We start from the raw sequence: 22,051 nt of genomic DNA on the forward strand, positions 1-22,051 counted from the left end.
GTTACCACCAAATAAACAACGCAGTCACTGCATTCTTAAAGAAGGAAACAGTTAAACAATAAATGATCAAGTGAGCGTATAATAAAAGCAACATACATATTATTTACCAGGTTTATCGCATGAAGAACTTCAAGCAGTAATGGGGGATACTAAATGCCATGAGCACACAATGCGGTCATTGCATGCAAATGGCATTCTGTAGTTTTTACGGTTTAAGTTAAGAAGTTTCATAGAAAACGCTTACAACAACATAGACGCATATACAAAAAGAAATTCTTTTTTTAACTGAGGCGTTTTAAAAATGTTTAGCAGTAGATATTTGATTGGAGTTGATATTATACAAAACGTATTGAAAGAGATTAATTAAGGATTAATATTAATCAGAGTAAAGCTAATCAAAATTCAACATTTTGTAGCAAGTTCGCCAAAGGTAATTTTGACACGATTATTACGATTTTGTTGAAGGCCTTGAAAAGGTCGACATTGACTTGACATATAACAAAACCACGATATAAGTACTAGGTAATAAGTATTCAGAAACAGAATTTGGATTTAGCTGCGTAGATGTCGATGGAGGGTTGGTTAATTGCATTTTTTTATTAAATGTCCCATTCCAAGAAAAAAACATTACTAAAGGCAGTCTTTAACATTTTTGGATAAGATGTAAATACAAATGTAATAGTGGACGAGCATTAACTTCACCATTGTACATTTTTTTCTAATGGTTGTAAGAACCCCACAGAGTGAGTCGAAAAGATAGGTCAACCTGTTAATAACAATTAATGGAGGGCGGATCAACAATATCCGCTATGGTGACGAGGTCTTAATTGCTGGTAACATACACGATCTACAACAACTAGTCAACAAGATAGGAGAACAGAGCAAATCACTGGGCCTGAATACCAATAACAAAAAAACAAAGTTTATGATTATCTCTAGAAATCTAAATATTTAATAACATTTAACGCAAAGCCCATGGAAAGAGTAGATAAGTTTAAGCACCTGGGCATCTGGCTTTGCGAAGAATGGGCATCAGACAACGAAACAAAAAGTCGCATTGAACAGGCATTCTGGAAGTTTCGAAAAACCCAAGACTCAGATTCGTTAAATGCTACGTTTCATCAGTGCTTCTTTATTGTTTAGAAGGTTGGACACTAAAGGCGAATGCAATCATTACATTGAAGGCTTTCGAGATGTGGCTGGTCTGCAAAATTCTAAAAATACCTTGGACGGCTAAGCTAACAAAGGAAGAGGTCCTAAGATGAGTAAAACGGCATATCTGCTGATCGAAGGCCGGAGAGGGATCGGAAGGAAAAAAAATGTCTTGGCTAATAGAGAAACAATGGAAAATGTTATCGCACACATCCAACAGTGGATACACACTGCAAGAAGAAGAAATAATACCAAAGGCCTATATCTCAAAAATTACAACTGTGAACAAAAATTAAAGAAAAGAAAAGAAAATTTCAGTATAAATAACAAAGAACAGAACATTCTTGGCCTAGTTTATATAAAAGATATAAAATATAAGAAAGAAAAGATACAGGAAAAAAACGAATTCATTCGTTAACGCATGACAAAAAACGCGACTGAACTATATTACAAACGTAAACAAAATGTAGTGACCTAAATAACAAATAATAATAAAAAAATAAAAAGTAATAACAATAAATAACTAAGTAAAATAGCAGACGAAAAAATAATCACAACATACCTAAAGTATTCCCTGTTTAATGCACCGTTAATTTGAACAGAAATCTGGAACATTAACGTATTTATAATACGCAAACAAAACCCGGGAGACCCGTATTCTTACAACCTATTAACATAAACAAATGCGAATTTCACTCGAGACGGTTATAATTGTTGATTTATATTAACAAGAGCGGCGCAAATTTATGCTAATTTATTGTTCCGATGTTAATTAATTGCGGCCTTTATCCGTCGCGGAGAGCCCCGTTAAGTGTGGACGCTGTTTTCGATATAACATTCCGCCAATGGTGGAAGAATAATGTGTAATCTTAACGAGTCTAATTTTTAACAACTGGCTGCACCAAAGCAAATTGCGCAAATTAGATTACCCGAACGAATTGCCCGTTTAGGTGGGAAAATTTGATCTCGTCACAAAAAATTTACGGTTTATGGTAATTCGACAACGAATTCATTCGAGAATTAAAAATCAGACTTTCGCTCATTAGAAGTACTTTCGCAAATACTGAGAGGAGCGAGTGGAATAGGCTGACTCCGGACCTGGCCCTACAAGAACTCGGGGTAATCAGGGGACGGTGGGAGATCCAAGACGAAGGTCACTCAAATATAAACGAGCTATTTGTATAAACAAAATTATTTTACAAGAAGCGGCTACATTTCTACAAATTATTTTTCTATATAATTCCCTTCTTATAAGTTTTTCTCAACGTTCGCAGTAATGTTTCTACTTGATGGTTGGTATCAAATTGCTTGGCTACAAGTGCTTCTTTGAGATACCCAAACATGTGAAAATCACATGGCGATGCCATTCACTAGTTTCTCCTGCTTTGCAGATGCCGTGTGGGACTTAAAGTTGTCGTCGAGGAGCAACACCTCGCGGATGGGACAATCTTGTCTTTTGCGTCGATATTGAAGCTTAATTCGAGCCAAGAGACCGAAATAGTAGGTTGCTTTGATGGTCTAACGTCCCTGTAAGAAATCTATCAGTAGAACACTCCCCCAGTTCCAAGTTCTGGCTTTCGTGTGGTTTTCTTTGCCTTTCTTTCTCCACTCGTTGACTAGATGGTCGATTGTTTAATTCCACCGTCGCATTTGTCGAACAATTTTGGTCTATTCAAAAATGTAACAAAATATGGTGGCAAGAGACTTGATCGGGCTACGCCGGGTCATGTCTGGAACCCAAAAACGTGACACAATGAGCGCCAACAGATATAAGAGATATAAATAACAGATGTTATATAAATTATTCGTACATTATTAGTATTATTAACGTGTGCAAAGTGTGCTATAAGCAGCAAAAATTTTAAAATTTGCAATTAAAATAATTTTGGTGGGCCAATCCGACTAAAATATCTCCAGGATGGCCGCACATCAGGATATCCTCGAGGTGGGTGTCAATTTTGTTATTTTAAACGGAACACAAATATGCTTTCTTGAATTCCTTCGAAAATTTCAGACATATTACATGTATAATATTCTATGCCTAAATTTCACAGCTCTCTATAACCTTCACTGCATATGGTACTGTTTTGTGTTGGGCGGAGGGGTTTATTTCATTTTACCGTCGCGTTTGACAAACTCGAACTAATTCAGCTGATGTAACAATATTGGGTAATTTTGTAGGTTGGTTTGATATTTTCTCATTTGCCCTAGAATCGTTGAATGCAACTTATAAGCCATATATTTGCAACGGAAAATGTCTAAATAGCAATATTTCAAAAACAGAATATAAATTTTTAAGTTACCAAAATTTTGTATTCTAAATAATATGGATTTATGTAGACGTTCTTCAGTCTTCCAACGTCATTTTTGACAGAAAATATTAAATACGTATCTCATCCACAAAATTTAGCTATACGTGAAATTATCTAAAATTTTCTGAGAAATAAGAAAGATACCACTTAAAATAAACATACACTTTGTAACGGTTTTTTCTTGCTACAATAATATTTGGTGTTAAAAATAGATGTGTCTTTTTCCCAATAATCGATGGAATTATAAAAAAATGGAAAAAATTTAATAATTCGATTATTGAATCAAATATTGATCCAGTTAAATTTTCTTTCCAGTTCGGAGCGATTGAACGTTTAGAGTTTGGGCACTGATGGTATTTCCATGACTCAGATCTGATGACGTCATTTTACACATCAGTCAGTGAAAGTGTTTGCAAAAGTGAACGTACGTACGTAATAATTTAATGGTCATAGAAAAATTATAGTATGAAACACGTTGATAAACAATCACTGATTCACTAAACATCAGCTCCGCAAACAAAAATTTTTGCATTATGCACTATTTCTATATCCGGTTTAATGGATAGGTTTCTTGCTAGATTGTAGTATGTCGAAAATTGGTCTACAAGAACAAATATTATTAAAATATTTTATATATATTTCAAACTGAGAGTAGATAGGTATATGGACCTCCGTAGTCTGATGCCTTCGAGTCGGTTCACATCACTTAAATCGAGCCAAGTTTTAAGCTGTCCATCAGTCTCGTTTTCTTCAAAGCACAGTTAATTTGCTTCGAGTAATCCGAAAACTTCCTTGATATTAGTTTATTGAGGAATGCGACCGCAAGATTTCCGAATATGTTCGTAGTGTAACTGTCAGGTTGCTTTTAGCATTCGATTTCTTTTTGCGTTTGGACTGGAAGGCGCGGCCTTATCGCGTTGAGATTTGTTGCAATAAACCGCAACTTGCATTTGAATTAACGTCCGGGACCGCCTTTCAATCCGCCGCATCTTTAATTATCGACTCGCGAATACTACAGTATTTGGATTCGATTTTCCAAAAAAAAAAAAAAAGATTTTTGATCTTTCCTCCAACATTTGCTTAGAAATGGAGCAAGAAAACTTTGGCAATTTGATTTATTGTATTTTGAACTTCTCTTCCGAGACAGTTTACGATTCTATTTTTTACCTAAGCACTATCTATATCGTTTATAATATTATAACATTATGTGACCAGCTGTAGCAAACAACATTGTTTGATTCCATAAAAAATAAAAAATCAATCAAATCAAATAAAAAAAAATCATTGGTCGAATAAAAAACAAAACAAACTCAAACAAATTAATAAAATTGAAGGGCTTAAAACATAAAACATATTTAAAGAAACTCAAATAGTTGGGTAATTAATTTGTGTGAAGGTCTGGTGTGGGCTATAGAAACTTGTGTTCATTCAATTAACATGCTAAATTTTCTATACCTATACTTTAAGGGGAAAACCACAAATGCTATACTGTGCATTTGTCCAAATCACCCGAGGCACCGGCGACGAACACCCGAAAGCGGCCGAAACATTTATCCAAATAAAGAGAGTAAACGCGGCTCAGATAGCAAATTAATTTATAAAATGCGGTTATAGTATATTATGCAACAAGTGCGGTAAACGGCTGACTCACGATTTTATTTGACAGGAACGGAGCGCAGCGGAGCGAATTTTTAATAAACGAGTGAGTTAAAAACAAACGTCAAAATTCAAAGCGTGGGAAATATCTCCGAAAACATCCCGGAAATGTCCGAAGTCGCTCGGATTTATGGGAAACGAAACTGACGTGGTAAAGTGACGCTTCCCGCACGCTAGATCGGTGCGTAATTAGGTATTTTACAGACGGGAGTAGAAAAAATTATTTTACTTGGGATAATTATCTATATAGGTGGTTTTCACTTACACACTTAGAAACAAAATAAAATCAAAAGCTTACAAAATAAAGTAGAGGTTATTGGACATGCTATAAAGAACAATTTACGCTATTGTTTAAGCTAAAAAAAACTTACAACTTCTATTAAACATACTATAATGCAGGTGTAGATAGATATTTCATTGGCACCTAAGAGATTTTTATTTTACAATTGGACCTTTTAAAATAGGTATCTTTTAGTAACGGGACGCTTTCCTTTTCTAAAATTTTAATGCAATTTCAATTTTTTCATACTTTTTATCCTGATAACTACTTCGGTAACTTTTACTTTTTGATTCTTGGGTTGGGTAGCTGGTTATTTTTTTTGCATAATCCAAAGGATTTTATTTGACAATCATATCCTCAAAATAGTCGCAGCTGAAGTATTAGATAAAGATATTGATAAATTATATCGCTTATTAAATAAATTTATGATAGGTTTGGCTCCTTGATTAATTATAACACGACTGAATCTTTTAAGCTGAGTCAATGTATTAACAGATGCATTTTGAAAACATTGCAATGTAAACATAATCATAATCATTCTCTATCGAGGAAAATTCTTTCTCCACGGAAACGCTTTGCCGGCCTCCCTCCCGCGCTGCCCCGAGCGAGCCACGAACGCCCCAATACGATTTGGACAAACACGGCCATCACTACTTTAAGTGCCTCGGTAATAAAACAAATAAAAAATGCGATATTTTGTAAAAAGTAAAATTTTAGATAACTTATCAACCTACTAAAAAAAATCAAGTTTACAGACGTTTATCACAAAGAAAAGATAAAAATTAATTAACGCATTTTAATTTTATTTATTATACAAGTTTTAGTCCAGACAAATTTACGTGAAAGCGTTTTTCGATCTGGTTTTATCAACGTTTTTACGTATTAAACAATGGCAATATAGCCAATCCATATTTTTTGGGTTTTGGTTTTTATAGGCTTGCAAAATTGTAAATTGATATAAAAGCCCGAAAACAATACAATTTCGCACCTTGTTTAATAATAGCGAGTCTGCTCATCCGTCAAACCCTGACACGCTATTAAGCATTTAACAAAAAAAAATAGAAAAATGGAAGATCGTTGTGAGTGACTGCCTTGTTCACGCCATTTGAAAAATGACAAAATATTTCCTTGAAGCCTTTACGATACAATCGATCGCACAGCGCGATGCGGGGGAAGTCAATTTTTGCGACGAGCATTGTATGGAAATATTTTTTAGGTACAGAGTATTAAGATTTAAATTTAAAAAATATCGAACTCGGTGGGGTACTTGATAAGAATAATGGACAACAGAACGGTACAATACAACAATAATTAATATAGAGAAAAGTGAGCAAGTAGTTACAAGCGGCGAACTTGATTCAAATTGGAGTGGAATTCGCATGATAGAAGAGTGAGGCAAATTTCATTATTAGATTATTCTCCTTTTGTTGCTCATTTATATAAATGGGTGTTCTTACTCCATATATTGTTGTAGAATTGGCAGGTTAATTTTTTTTTGTGTCAATTGACCAGTTACCATTAGCCGAAATAATTTTAAAAATACCATGAAATTTATATTTATTTATTTATAAATATTTATATTGCGCCTTATGTCGCCGTCGCGTCTGTCTGGGTAATAAATGGAATTGATATTCCTTGAAGAGGGTTATAGGTGCAAGATGTTATTTAAAACATTTTTTGATGGGTCAGTTAAAAAGTGGTCAATTGATCAGTACATTAAAAAGTGGTAAATTGACCAATTCCAACGCTAGGTATTGGTCAAAAAATAGCAGATTTTGGTAAGACGAAAAAGTGATTGTGATGACGATGTGTCACCGTTAACTTCAAAAAGGCCGTTTAATAAATGAATTCCGAGTTTGATTTAAATATTTGGGTTAAAAGTTACAAAAACCTAAATATTTCAATTTGTCTTCAATATTGTCTTGGGCTAAAACGGTTTCCAACTTCATGAAACGAACGCCACACACCGAATCATCTCTTTTGATCATCCAGCGTGATGAATAATCCAACAATAATTCTAATGCCTAATTTATTTACACGGCATCAATAAGGATTATTTTTATCCAATTAAATCTCTGTGATATATAAGATTTGAATAAAAAACTCCGTCGGGAGGATGTGTCGAAGAAACTTGTTGAATCAATAAAATCGGACAGATTACACGCATTAAAGTCCGCCTTTTAAAAACCTCCAATTACCGACGTGCCTACATCCTGTGCGAGCCAATCCACCTGATTTGCATAATGATCCGAGAGTATTCGAAATGCGCGGAATATTAACGAAAATATTTAAATATTTACCTCGGTTAGACACATCCTTCCTTCGTGCATGGCGTTGATGCGTTTTCACTTTTGCTATGGCAAATTTTTCTCAATCGTTATAAAAATGTTGATTATTATTCGTTAAAATATTATTAAACTTTAGATTAGGATCCTATTACATTCACATAATTTTTTCTGGAAAAAAAATTTTGAATTTATATTTATTTATTTCTTTGTTATATTATGCAATAAAGCTCCCGCTTAAACACCGAATGGGACCCAAATAAATTTCCCTTTAAAATTCCAAAGACTTAGTTATAGAACATATTGAAGATGTGGCGTTATGTGTATTTAAATTAATCACGTTGTTTGACACCCTGATGGGAACTTTACTGGGACTGGGTGAAAAAAAATAAGCTTCCACTATAAATCTTAAATACTTAAATTCTGTATGTAGTGTAGTGAATTTTATCCCAAGAAATACGTATGGTTCCTACAGGATTCCGCATAGGTCGTCTAGACCAGGGGTCTCCAAACAACGGCCCGCGGGCCACATCCGGCCCGCGAACAGATTTTGTCCGGCCCGCGGAGAGCTTGTATACTTGAAAGAAAAATCTACTAGAGATTAGATGTTGTTTATAGCAAATAAATTTAGTTTACTGAAGTAATCTATTTTTACGTAAAATATTAATTAATATGACATCTACATTGATATGGTCATGGGCTAACTACTCATAACATTGTTGTAGGTTATTATATACTAACCAACAAATTATTGAAATGAATTCAACCAACATTTTATACATTTTAAATAAAAAAATAACTTATAACAAGCATAATGACATATGAAATTCTAATGAGATTTATGTAATTGACAATTAATGATAATATTGTTTTGGCCCTTAGAATTTCTTGGCGTGATCAATATGGCCCTAAGGCTGAAAAGTTTGGAGACCCCTGGTCTAGACTAATGTAGCTAAAATCCTGTACACAAAGCGCCTATAGAAACTTGCCACTAAAAATCAATGGTGTCTCACTTTCCTTTCCATTCTTTTGATATTGATGTTTGATGTTTTTTTATTTTTATTATTATCCGAATATGTTTGTTTTCTAATTATTCTATAGTCATTTTTTCTTATTATTCTATGTTCTATTATTTTTAGTATTTTATGTTACAGTTTCTAGATGTATCTTTTGTGCATTTCTTTAATTACTTTATTATTATTATTATTATTTTTACTATTATGTTATGATAAAATGTTACTTATGTTTTCATATTATAAATCGCTCAAGGTGCTTCTTTGGATCACTGAGTAGTTAAATATACGTATATAAATATTACTTAAAGTACGGCTCACACAAAAATATGCTGTAGTAGTATTGGCTAAAACAAAAAGGTCACTTACCCTTAATGCGACGAGTTACACAAAGAACTTTCTGAAACAACATATACATCTTTAATTACACAGTTTTAACTATATGTTATGAAACAGCACATTAAAAAGCATGAAAAAAAAAACTGCAACATCAGTATCCATCTCGTTGTTATGAAAACCACAAATTCACACAGATATTTTCTACATAACGTTAACTAAGAAAAACTTACTAACCAATACTTTAGAAATATTCGCTAGTAACGTTGTATTCGAAGTTACAAGACACTCCTGAATTAATATGAATTAAAAAAGGGGGCGCTCTCAGTTCAAATGAGATATGAACCAAATTTTTAAAAGTTAAACAGTAACAGTATATTTTACATTTAAACTGCAAACACAGTGACAATAACTGAACAAAAATAAGCACCAGCATGCAATGAAAATAACTGGCATTTCTAATAAGTTTCACAATAACCAAAGCAATTAATAACGATACATTTCGAAAAATTCAGAATTTTGGGCATATATCAATATCGATTGATCTTCCAAATACTGAATAAAGAAAGTAAAAAGGAAACAGACAAAGTGAAATTAATAAAGGAAAACGAAACCGCCCATCGTTCTCGTTGGATACGCCCATTATTGCTACCTACAGAAATGATAATATAATCTCCATGTTTTACACAATAATCACGTAATTTAATTCAACCCACGAGTCAATCAATTGTATCTTTCCTCTTCGTTTAACATCCAAAGAATATTAATTTCCGAGAAACTGGAGTGAAAAATTTCTCGCCGTATATACACAGCCATAAGGTAATTGTGTCACCGCGACTGATGATCGACAAGATTTGACGTGTTTGCTGATGAGAAAAATCATGACGGGATTGCAACACGTTAGCGGCCAAGTAACCCGTAAACAAACTCGTTTGTAAAACGATGTTACGGTAACCCGAGAGTGGATATTGTGCTTCTGTCGCTAGAAATCGGAGTGCAGAAAGGAGGAAAAATTGGGGGACAAGCAGACAAGAAAGCTGAGAGAATGGATGGCTAATCATGTCCGAGATGTATATGTAGTTTTTTCCTTGCATAAGGGATTTCGACACACGACATCCAACATTTAGAGCAAATTGACTCAGATCTGATTCGGTTTAATTAATCACATTTTATCGCAATGTACAAATAATAAAATAGTGTAGTAAAGAGCTTGGCTCTAATAAAAAATTCGATAACCATGAGGATTTTACTCTTCATTTTTCTAATTACATATTTACTTATTTATGTCGACGGTGAATTTAAAGTTGATTATTTCATTTAAATAATTTTTTAACCACCGATGAGAGGGTGGAAGAACGCTAACAATAGTCTTAAACCGCAAACAATGGCCAATCACTGGATGGTTTGTTTCAAAACTTCCCACCTCGAATATCTCGATATACGAAAGTTAAAAAGAAGTCCAAGTAAAAAACTTTCTGACCAAAATTATAATCTTAAAGTGAAATTAAATGGAAAGTGATAATGCCTTTTTCTTCGAGAAATTTGGAAAAATGTATTCTCCCCCAAAATCTAAGAAGGAAATTGTATGATAAATAATAAAATGGTCACTATGAGGAATTATTGTTGACAGTAATTTTCTTCGGTCAATTTTAAAAAATCAAACGTTAAAATAATAATAAATTCACTTGATCCCCCATAAGATATTTTTGGGGACAAGAGGCAAAAAGAGCGAAGCAGTTTTGATTAGTTAGTTAGTTTGTTTTTTTTATTTTTAATTTCGAAATTATCGAGGAGAGAAGTTTTAAAATATATAAACGATCAAAAAAAAAAAGAAAAGCAACCGATTAGAACTGAGTGTTGAGTGATTGGAAAGAATAGTCATGAGGTTACCAATATTATCTTTTTCTAAAATATAATATTTTTTAAAATACTCCATAATGTTATGGTCGTTACATTAAGATACAGTTTCTTCTCAATTATTGTTATTTACTGAGGTATATCTGTCTCTGCTCAAAGAAAAGCTACCATTCATAACGTTATGAAACACTTATTATAACAAAACAAAAACAAAGCAATGATAAACGTTATTATAGTTTCGAAAAGAAAAAATAACGAAATTAATTAATTTCGGTCTTGAATTTTACGTAAATGAAATGTTTAAAGGAATGTGAAAATGAAAATTTTCTATTAAAAAAACAGAGCGAAAGAGAAAAAAGGGAAAGAGGCAAGATTATAACCTACAAATTTGGTTCTTTCCCCTTTTGTGGATCGGCTCTTTCAGGTTTCGAACAAAAAATGTATTCGGAAATTAATATAACAAGGATATACTTAACCAGTCATTAAAAAAACAGCTGAGGGTCTTTGCTGCTTTCACATTGTAATTGCGCCGACATTGCCTGTGGCCCATGTCTTGATGTTGAGTCCAAAGGTACCGAGAATTCAAAACACATGCATACGTTTTATTTTTAACCTTCAAATGAGAGATCATGATCATGTATCCTGTAAGCTGCAGCTTAATATGAAGGAAAGACTGAAATTGCGTTTAGGCTGTTTTTTCTACAAATTCCTTGAGAGTGGGCACTCTTCAATATCCTCAATCCTCAATATACAACTTATTTTCGTAACACTTGTCACAACAACCAACTTGTTTACATGTATACATGTATTCCCCATCACAAAACGGCTCTTTTTAAATAAAAAATAATTAATTAATGCCTCGACGTAAAATCCTGATAGTCATTTAAATCTAAGACAAATTTATTTAGTAGAATTACAATAACTTTGTTCTAATTGTGGAAATTTATAATTTATATGCTCGGTTCAGGAAACAGCTCTTCATTTCGAAGAGTCGAAAAACTCGTTCTATTTTATTTAGACCAACAAAACATCTTGTTCAACAACTTCTCTAATATTTCAGACTGTTCTGTCGAATCGGAGATCATCATATCTATTTGTGCGTCGCTAACCTCGATAGTAAACTCTGGGTATCTAGTTACAATACTGGAATGTAGTTTAAAATTTTTAAAACCACACGCGTTTTTTTTTTGTGAGAGACTATCAAAATCATAGCATAATATATTTTGGTGGATGGGATAAAATTACCATTGATGGAACTGCTGTTGAGATATTTGACAACATAGAATCCTTTCTCTTCGTTTTTGATTTTTGGCAATAAAAATCTTAAAATCTCTCTGCTGAATAGCTACACAGAAAGCAGTAGCGGAGCGCTATGGCCTGCTCCGCAAGCACTTGCGACATAAAAACGTAGAAGGGTGCGAGAACCTTTACGGTGAAAACCGACACAGAGAAACTGTGTCGAGAATTTATTTCGCAAATGTCACCCGACGAAAATAGAACCCTTTCGTTAACTAAATTGTTTCGGTGCGAGCGGGCGACAAAAAAGTGCAAAAATTCACAAAGCTGTTGTATAATTCATTCTTGTCCGTTTTTCTGTTTTCTTTCTTCCCCGCTCGGAAGATGGTCCCAACAAATTTCGAAACCATCAATCACGTTTCAGCCAGACGCGCGATCCCTTTTTCGATAATAATTCGTGTACGGCCGCGGTCCGAAAAGTCGAAAAATTCAAAATTGGCCCGTTCATCAGGCTCCGGCAACGGCGGAATATTAATCGGTTTCGTGTTATTTCGATGTCTGACGTTATGTTTAATTCAAACGACACGGCGGCGGATCGCTAGAAAAGGAAACAGACACACACACACACACACACGAACTCACCGTCTACACCAGAAGCAGGTAAAATTGAAGGACAGGAGCGCATTGGATCATTAATAACTTCATTAAACTTTCACTGATATTGGCGACCGACCGTCTATCAATAATCTTTAAATTTTTTAAACAGGCTTATCTTACCTTCGCCAGTTTCAATCGGCCTAAATCACTAAAACTAAGAAACAAAATACCCAAAATACCAAAATACAAGTTGCTTGGTTTCCAGTTGGAATAAAGAGAGCCGCCACATACTGTCTGGACTTTACGTTTGAAGTATTTGTGATTCCAGGGCGGCAATACAGGTTACACGTAAATATCAGAAGAAATAATAAAATAAATAATAATAATAGAATAAAAGAAATAAAAAATTACCTTGACGCCCAAACAGAAAAGTGAAAAAAAAAAATGAATAGTTTTAGAAATGTATGCACAAAATTCAGTTTTATCAATATTATATTTAAAAAGTGGTCCACCTCTCAAAGTGGAGTAATAAAGGCCAGAGAAAAGAAACAACCTTGTCGTTCTCCACATGTTTAATCTAAAAATAAATAAAAATAAAAACCCATTCTGAGCAGGAACCGTAAACTCAAATGAAGAAAGTAAAAAACGCGTACTTGGACGAAATTTAATTACTCTGTGTTTGGTAGCCGCAAAAGAAGAAATATAGAATTCTCATTAAATCACGAGATGTTGATGTAGTATCAGAACTCCTAATAAACAAAATAAAATACAAATAAATAAAAAGACGATTTTACATTAAACTAGTGTGGAACAGGACAAGGCTGTTTCTTTTCTCTTATATCATGGAAAGTAAAATATATCTATGAATATTAAAAATCAATTTAATATAGTAGACAAATAAAAATATTCATATAAAATAAATACCAAACGCTCAAATTTAGATACTGATTTATATAGCAACTTTTTATTAAATTATGGTGCTGCGGAAGGTGCTACTTTTTGTCATTTTTTAATTTGAAGGTGTACACTCACACCACTTACTATTTTCTTTTGGCGTCTGAAAAGTTCACTTACCTTGGCAAGCTACGTCAACATAAAACCCTGTATATGGGAAAAAAACGAATTAGTGATAAAAAAAATTCCTATTGCCACTTTAGTACCTCAAAGAACTTATTTTCATTTTTTTTTTGTTTTGAAAAATGCAGTGCCACGGTCCTTTTAAATAACAATTAAGTCCTCCAAATTGTCACGTTATTTTAACTACCACCCTATACGCACTTTATATACCCGTAAATGCCATATTGCAAATATACAAGAAACGTTTAAGAGGTTTCAATAGCTTCCGTTTTTTTTGATAATTTTTTTTTTGGATACAACGGAGCAGAACGTAATTTTTGTAATTTATTACCTACGGAATCATCGTATTTGAAACAAAGAAACGTTTAAAACAGGTTTCAATAGTTTCTGTTTTTTTTTTTTTGATAATTTTTTATTGACACAACGGAGCAGAACGTAATTTTTTACCTACGGAATCATCGTATTCGAAACAAAGAATAAATTTAAATAATTTTGATTTTTCACATAGAATAGAAATTATAGATTTGGTAGTCAGTTTTGATTTTAATATTATTTAACAAAACAATTGCGAAAACGTGGTAATCAAACATTCTACCCAATAAACCGCATCAAGATCATTTGAAAACTTTTATTTCCCAACCCCAATCACATAATACTGTTAATGTTATTAACCCGCAGTCGTAAAACAGTTTTAACTGTATCGTTCCACTCCCGAAATTGTGCCAGAGGATATCTTTGAACTTACGCCAATGCAACAGACATCAAATTGCGCACAAACGACAACGAATACGATCGTCGTGTTAAATTCGAACGGTTTATAACAACAGCGAATTAAATAGCAAATTGGAAATAATGTTCGCCGTAGCAACTATGAAAAAAACCTAAATAACATTAAGTATCCAACGGAGACTTACCAAGCGAACATATAGATTACCTTCTAAACGCACACGATTATGCGGCAGGGTCCGCAACATAGAGTGTTAAAGTTTAGTTCTCGAAATTGTCATTTCTCTGTGGCCCAATGGGATAAAGAGTGACTCATTGGTGCACCTCGCATATGTCGAACGCATCAATCAAATCACAAGAAAAACCGATGTTAAAATTGGCTGATAATTTGTAGAGGTGATTGTATTAAAATGCTGATATCATGAACGGTGTTTTACCGAATTAAATGTAGTATACTTTTTTACTTAGAAATGATCACCTGAAACCTTAACAGTCTGTATCTCACAGTGACATTTTACTAATTTATTCGCTTTGGCACGGACCACAGTTATTATAATTTGACATTATTGCGTGATCTTGTGAAAATATCAAGTGTTAAATTTACTAAATAAAAATAATGAAATTAATAATACAATTTACTCAATAACCAAATAAGGAATTTTTAAAGCTTTATATGATAACTCGTGAAAGGTAGATATAATATTTGAAATTTTACACGTGTTCGGCGATCATCAAGGTTGGGTTTTCAAATCAAGTTACACTCGACCACTAATTCCATTTAAAACGTTAAGGGTGGCTGTCCCCACCGCTAGAGTTTTCGAGGGGTTGGAAAATATTCGTTTAGTTTATTTCCTCTTCGAAAACAAATTTTTCATGTTTGGAGGATTTTTGTTTCCAAAATAAAAAAAAGGTTTTAAATCGCTTTGTTTCTTTTTTACCGGAACACCGTTGGATACATCATTGTTTAATGTTTATGGTGTCGAATGTTTTATTTATTTCTTGCCTTGAAAAATAATTTTGATTACCAATTAAAAAGGTTCTAATCAATATTACCATTCGATTCAATTCGGTGCAGTTCGATAAAAAAAAATCAAAAAGGATAGTTTTAAAAAGTCCTACTCAGTAATAACACAAAACTGAATTTATCTGCAAGATGTTTCCTTGGTTATTCCAGTTCCGCTGGTTAATTTCAAAAAACTCGAACACCTTTCTCGCTAAATTTCTTCCACAAAAGTAAAATACCTGTGTAATATTTAGCATATTTTAAAATATACAAACGAGAAACGATACCAGAATTTTAACAAGTTAATAGCGCCGTTTTTGTTTATCTAATTAGAACCTCCTCGCAACTACTTCCCAAATACTTAAAAAGTGTCCCAAATTATTAAGATCCTTAAACCTGGAAAAAAAGCCAGAAGAAGTCACCTCCTATAGGCCCATAAATTTGCTGCAAATGCACTCCAAAGTCTTCAAGAAGTTGTATGTCGAGGGGCTGAACAAGATGGTCGAAGCAAAAAAAATAATTTCAGATCATCAATTTGGCTTCGACAACGACTTACAAGTAAAGCTATACTCCATTCATTCGAGTGTTCCCCAAGGTAGTGTGCTCTGACAGAAACTATAGCCCATATATAATGCAGACATACCAACAACCAGAACTACTAGGGTAGCAACTTATGCTGATGACACTACAATATTACCACCACACACCGAACCAACATTGGCCTCAAGAATCTTTCAACCTAACCTAAATAAAATACAGCTGTACATATAACATACACACAATACATAGAAACATGTTCTCTAGTGAAGATTAACAACTATCAGCTGCCACAATCCGAAGAAAAAACACATCGTTGGATAGCAAAATATTACTATACCAGTCAAGCCGGTCTGGACTTATGGTATTCAGCTATGGGCTACTGCTAGTGACTCCAATATTGCCATCCTGCAGAGGCTTCACAACAAGGTTATGCGTATCTTCGTTGACGCACCCAATGGAGTAATTATTCACGACCTCCCTCTACAAACCGTTAAAGAAAATTTACATCCTTATAGTTCGTTCAGTTCACCACGAGTTAAATATGCACGAAGTCAATGTAGTGCGCAGGTTGAAGCGTCTACTGCTATCGGACCTCACTATAGGACTCAGATAAGTTTAGGCTTAAGATCGTACAGACTGAAATAATCTAGACTTAAGATTTAGTTATAATTTTAAAGACGATCACTCGCTGGAATCATTCTCTTGTCAAATCAAACGCTGAGTGCCCAATGGGCAGATTGCAAAATCCTCCAAAAGTTAAAAAAAAAAACCTCGGAAAGCAACTCATCTATCTAATGGCAGATAAAAGAAACAAGAGATGGTTTCTCCTTATTTCTTTTTTGAACTAATTGACTATTTTTGGGGGTGTCAACAATGTGTGCTATTTTTTATATTAAATTTTACACATTTAAATGTTACCTGATAGAATTATTAGATAAAAACGATTATAAAAATAAAGCCTATTTTGATTTTATCATTTGATTATTTGTGCGTATTATTTAAAAATAAATAAATCAGTATTTTGGTATTTTTTTGTCTACAGTTGCTACATATTTAGGTAAATAAGTGTGTCTTTCTTAAAATAATGGTTCGGGAAAATACACACTGCTAGTGTGTATGTTGTCTTAAAATGTTATGAAGGCTTATGAGTTTAGAAGGTTTTTTTATTATTATTATACTTTTTACAAAACTTCTGGATTCCTCTTACGTCGGTTTTTGCTGAGTCGAACTTGCTGACATTTCGCCAATCATCCTGTTGACTTCTTCAGAGCTTGACTGAAAGTGGCTCCGTACCTACTTTTGAGATAGTTTTACGGCTCTGTAAACAAGAGAGTTGATAACCGATGATTTTTAGGCTGGGTGGTGATGTGACCATGCATTAAGGTGTGCCTAGGTTTTCTGTAAACACAATGACCCAATGTTAGGTCTGATTTTCTATTGATAAGAATATTTAAGAATGGAAGGTTATTATTAGCTTCCAACTCAATGGTAAAACGTATGTTAGGGTGTATCGAGTTTAAATGTAAAAGAAAATCTATTAGGATTTCTTGACCATGAGGCCAAATAACAAAAGTATCATCGACGTAGCGTTTCCATAATTTTGGTTTTAGATGAAAGGTGTCGAGAGCTTTCTTTGATTATGACTCAACAACAAAATTGACAAAAATTTGGAAAGATTTGTAACTAACAATTTAAAAGGGAAACTGCTGCCCAGCCGGATTTTTCACAAAATTAGTTAATCGTTGTTATTACAATGGGCTTGCAATGGTCAAATCGGGAAGGAATGTTCGACAGAAAAAATTATATGAAGCAAAAAGGGAGGGATAAAAATAAAGAAAAGTGGTAGTCAAAATGATATTAGAAAAATTTTCACCGAGAAAATGTACAACAGAAAATTTGTATTTGCACTTATAAATATATAAACGGAAGTACCAAAATTAAAAGCTTATGATGCAACAAACGTAGTTCAGAGGACAAATAATTATGATTGATAATAATAATAAATCAAAAAAGAAAATCAACCCGCGAAACGAGAAAACCAATGAACTTTGAAGGTTTCGAAATAACAATAAATGAAAGTCGATAACAAAATCATGGAAAAAATACGCACGGCAACGTGAACGCCCCACAAACAAAAACATTAAATTTGGGCTTATTTCTTTGACGCCGTGTGCACGGCCAAAATGTCTGCTCTGCGACCGCGTATCCGAAGCGACGTTTCGAGTTAAGGAACGCTAATAAATGTCGTATTATGATGATTTAATAACGCATAGGCGTGTGCACAGTGAAGGGTACCACTATGGGAACAATTTCGGGTACAATAACCACGCACGTAAAATATTATGGTGTCCGTTTAATCCTCACTTGCTCGTTTAACGGCTGGTTAAGGACGGTACCCTTTCTTTTTCGTTTTTTTATATTAAGTTTCTTTTTTATGCGCGCGGTTGTCGATGTACAGTTTAAATTATAATATGTATAAGTCGCGCCACGTTTGATAACGAGGCGTTGTATCCGTGTTGTAATTTCGATTACAAGCTTGTCAAAAATTGATTTTTAAAAGTAGTAATTTGTCATGCGCGTGTTAAATTGCTAGATGGTGTTTCCAATATATCTGTATGTTTTGCAGGGCCCAATTTACAAAATTTTACATCTGCCTCCAAAATAGTGTACGTAATGAAGTGGTGGAACAACAAAGTTATCACACAATTTTTTCACTTGGATTGGGGGTCGGTTGTTATTTGAATGAGAGCTGAAACAACACTACAGGCGAAGTTAATAAGCACATAACAACATAAACAAATTAAAAAATCGCATTAATGAGTCATCCAGAAAGATATAATAAAAAGCACAAATATTGACTAACATGAAAGTAATATCGGCTTATAAGTATTAAGTTAAGCATATTCGGTCAAAAGTGGGTATTTCGAAATTTTCTGAAAGGAAGTTTCTTTTTTACCTTCAGTCAGCGAATTTTATCGCATTGCATGATAAACATAACTTCCTTTTGTAAAAGGATGTTTGATGCCTAGAGATTCTGATTAATACAGACTTAGTTTTGAGTGCGTTGCCTATGTCAAACTGTCAAAAATGACTTATTTTCAAACGCATCGCAAATCAAAATAATGACGTTTCTGTAGGAATTGATTGCTTTTTTTTTTCGCCATGTTTGGTCGCCCTGGCACTGTTACAATGGAAATAGTATATTATGCAACAAGTGCGGTAAACGGCATTTGACTCACGAGTTTATTTGACACAAGCGCAGCGCAGCGGAGCGAGTGTTTAGTAAACGATTGACTTTAAAAGTTAACCGAACGTGTTGCATACTATGCTTTTTCTACGACCGTTAGTTTTTGGGTACATTTTCGCCCAACAATACGAATACATTCACTGACATGACCGTCAGAATTGACAAACGTCAAATTCAAGGCGTTGGAAATATCTCTGGAATCATCCGATTACTCCCAAACCGGTGGGCTCAAATTCCCGGTAACGTCCGAAGTGTGCGCGGATCCGCGGGAAATAAAATTGACGTGGTAAAGTGACGCTTCCCGCACGCTAGATCGGTGTGTAATTTTACTGCGAATATTTCGAATTCTCCATCAACTACAAAGTCACCCTTTTTAAAATACCAAATAGCATAAAAATTTTAGTTTCTTAGATGATTAAAATTTATGGGTTTTTAAAATATCAACACCGGCAGTAAGGTTCCTCTTCTATAAGGAAATCAACGCCAAATATATGACAAAGACCTAGCCACAGGATATTGTAAATGAAATATTTCTAGGAAGTTTCGAGGAGTTCAAAAGTGTGATAATAAAAAGGTGTAAAATAAGAAAGTAGTTATCCAATAAAATACAAACATCCTGTTTATATAACATTATAATATTTTAAAAGTATGCTTAATTGAATCCAAACAACTATGGTGATTTTCTCGATAGATTTTGCAAACTAGGATTATACTATAGTTACAACAGTTAACGATCTTTAAGATTCATCAAGGAGGCAAAATATTGAAAATGGAGAAGTAAAATTACCGAAATTATTTAATTAATAAGTCAAGCCTGTGAATTTTCTAGTAAAATTTGCAAAAGCAATATTTAAAGTGCACGAGTTATGGAGGCGTTTCCGAAAAATAAACAGGTAGGCAGAAATTATATATATATATATATATATATATATATATATATATATATATATATATATATATATATATATATATATATATATATATATATATATATATATATAATTTCTGCCTACCTGTTCATCTTTTGCGCCTCTGTCTAATTAAAAATATATATCTTAGAAAAATGCACACTGGCCGAACATATATGTGCGTTAATTCGGCTTCTCCATTATTGGCCACCTGAGGAAACCTTTATGTGATAAATAGGCTATTATAAACCTTAATTTTTAGAGAAATTTGCGGTCGCAATTTATTTTTGCTTTTATATAAGCAGTTTAATTTTGGTTTCATAAGCCTTTTAAGTCTAGATATACTCGAGCCAGACGCACGACTATAAAAATATAGGTACCTAATATATGAAATATATTACTCCATCCACAAAATATTTTCCCCATTACGAATTTCCATTGAATTTTCTCTAGTTAATTATTTCAGACGCGAATAATACTATAAGTAACTTTGCTTGGCTCTTTTAAGGCATTCAATTCAAATTTTGTTGATATTCGATGATATTCCTCTGATCCAATTAGTGGCATTATACTTATTACTGTCTCTAATTGTTTCGGAAAGAAAAAAATCCTTTTAGTCGGACCGAGTTACTCAACGCACCCGGTATCAAATATCTCGGAGAAAACAACGTGGAAGATCCCTTAATTGACGAAATTACTTGCTGCGTGGTATTCATTATTATACGGCTTCAATTAGAAGTTACCAGTTCAGACCATCTTCTAGAAGGATCATTATCCCGCTCCAGGAGTTGGATACTGACATTAAAAACACTGGGGTCAGTCAAAATACAATAATGTATTCGAATAATATGTGCCGGATTGTTGTGGAAATGTTAATACCAAATGAATGACAAACAAAACAAAATTTATTGGTTGCAATATCCCACAACAACTAGTATCAATAAATCGACCCTTCAATCAATTTTTGTTGGTCAGTTTAAGTTATCATTGAAACGGGGGGAGAGTAGCATTTGCGGTATAGCCTTAGAATGAAATGCGAAAAAATATACGTAGTATTTAAAGAGTTGCATAAAGATAGGTTTGTGTTCTTGGTTTTTGCACAAAGCATGGAAGTATTGTGGGGGAACCTTATCCCCATACAAGCCAACAGGATGATTGGCGAAACGTCAGCAAGTTCGACTCAGCAAAAACCGACGCAGGAGTCATCCAGAAGTTTTGTAAAAAGTACTACAATTTTTGTTGAAAAAGCCTAACATTTTAAAAATCACACAGCCTTGACATATTGCGGTGTTGCCAAAAGAGTACTTCTAACATTTCCTGGTTCGATTATAATTTATGAATGACTAATTTTTAGTTTTTCATCTTGCTCAAGCTTTTTTAACGACGACGACCACGAAGTCACCAACACTTCCATTTTCCCGATATGGAAGATTACGGAGGCTAGGATTGCGCTAGATAGAATCCCAGGGCTACTTATTTACGTGCTTCTAATCAACATTCAAATTTTTGTATAATTAAATCCTCAATCTCAATTTTAAGGCCAGCTGGACCAAGAATAACCATTGCACCACTATTTACAAACCCTCGCTAATAATTATAATTTAGCAAATGAAAGAAGATTTTTCCATTGCGAATTACTTCACTGACCAGATTTAATTATTGAAGCTATATTTCCACGACTAACGTATTGACATTTCCTTTAAAAAGTCTCTATTGGAAAGTTTCTTCCGAGCACAATCCCCCCCGGGAAAGAGCAACGAGAATTAGAGCTTATAATTACATCGAACCAACAGTAAGTCCCTTTATGAACGCCAACGAGAAGGGAA

The 22,051-nt window shown here is 33.7% G+C and overlaps 1 protein-coding gene across 2 annotated transcripts in view; it reads right to left on the bottom strand.

The window, feature by feature from the left end:
- The window catches only part of LOC132695835 (ephrin-B2), a 343,644-nt gene that overhangs the window by 224,881 nt on the left and 96,712 nt on the right, over positions 1 to 22,051 (bottom strand). For both annotated transcript variants that reach the window (XM_060660378.1, XM_060660361.1), the window contains exon 2: positions 9,068 to 9,098. The gene's annotated coding sequence lies outside the window, so the exon portion shown is untranslated. The remainder of the gene's footprint in view (positions 1 to 9,067; positions 9,099 to 22,051) is intronic.

The sequence above is a fragment of the Cylas formicarius genome, unplaced genomic scaffold, assembly GCF_029955315.1.
Source record: "Cylas formicarius isolate icCylForm1 unplaced genomic scaffold, icCylForm1.1 PGA_scaffold_10__41_contigs__length_53128322, whole genome shotgun sequence".
Taxonomy (NCBI): Eukaryota; Metazoa; Arthropoda; class Insecta; order Coleoptera; family Brentidae; genus Cylas; species Cylas formicarius.